Consider the following 1,395-nt stretch of genomic DNA (forward strand, 5'->3'; position numbering starts at 1 on the left):
GGGGGGGTGGTAAAGTGTGACAGAAGAGTCAGATAAATAGACGGATGGATAGAGAGTGAAACTGTGAATAAATCATATCATCTCTCCACATTGGTGTGGTCTGAGGCATACTAAGGAGGAAAAAAAACACAAATGAAAATGTGGTAAAAATTGGAACACAAACTTTAAGGAAAAAAAACAACAAAGAACACCAAAATTGTTAACTTGTAAAAAAAATACCTTTATTTCAAATATTTACCCAAACTACATGATGAAAGTGTGAACCGGCTCAACACATCAACTTAACACAAAAGACTTCAAAGCAGGATGCTAAGAAGAGTAAGAAACAGACAGCTTCAGATGATGGACCACAGCGAGGTTTGGATGCAAAGCAGGAAAGTCTGCAATTTGGTCATTTTTTAAAAATTGAAGTCGAATCCTACAACAAGTGGGTGAACTTCGTATAATGGTGGATGTTTTAAGTAACATGTGCTGATATAGCCATCAAACCCCATAAAAAATTGAGGAAATGACAAAATCATGGGGGGGGGGGGTGTTTCTGTCTCAGTCACAGAAAAGAAACAAGCACAAGTGTTCACAAACTTTCTGTTCAACAATATTGACATTCATGTCATTTAGTTTTAGTAAGGTTTTACGGCACTCACAACTGCATAAGGTCACATGAGCGCCAAGGGGTGGCTATCAATAGAGAAGTCCAAACCATTCACCCCAGCAGGCAAACGTGCCTTTTCAAATGAGTGAACATGCTTTGCTGAAGGGTGAGGTTCACCGCTGTTTAAGGAAACAAGATATAAATGAATAAAGACTCAATTATGCATGGGATAGAGCTATTCGCTTTTGAAATAAATCTTTGATATTTCATTTTGATACCATCCAGTCCAGTGGAAAAAACTTGTACATGTAAGTGTGTTATGTAAAGATTTTGATAAATGGTTATTAATCAGAACATTTTCAACATCAAAATTTTTTTTTTTTTAAACAATAGGACAGATGGAATCACCAACAAATTGTAGAACTATAACTTTTTAATTAGCAAAACATAGCATTTCACCTCATCAGGGATGATGAAAGAGATTTTGATATCTATAAATATATGTTAATAAATGATTTCAAAACAGATCATGGGTTCTTTCAATATCAAGAAGAAAACAAAGGGCAAGATAAGACAGATACAAAAGTGGCATGAAAGAGATCCTGAGACCATAATGAGCAGCAATTTCATACAAAAGGCAACAATTTACAGCACACAAGGACAAAACAAAAATTTGAATAGAATCGAGAGGAACTGTTGGGCTGGGGTGAGCATCTGTGGGTGTGTGTGTGAGAGAAGAGAGGCAAAACAAGAAGAGGGGGGGAGAGAGAGAGAGACAGAGAGAGAAAGAGAGAGAGAGAGAG

Source organism: Aplysia californica, unplaced genomic scaffold (assembly GCF_000002075.1).
Source record: "Aplysia californica isolate F4 #8 unplaced genomic scaffold, AplCal3.0 scaffold00025, whole genome shotgun sequence".
NCBI lineage: Eukaryota > Metazoa > Mollusca > Gastropoda > Aplysiida > Aplysiidae > Aplysia > Aplysia californica.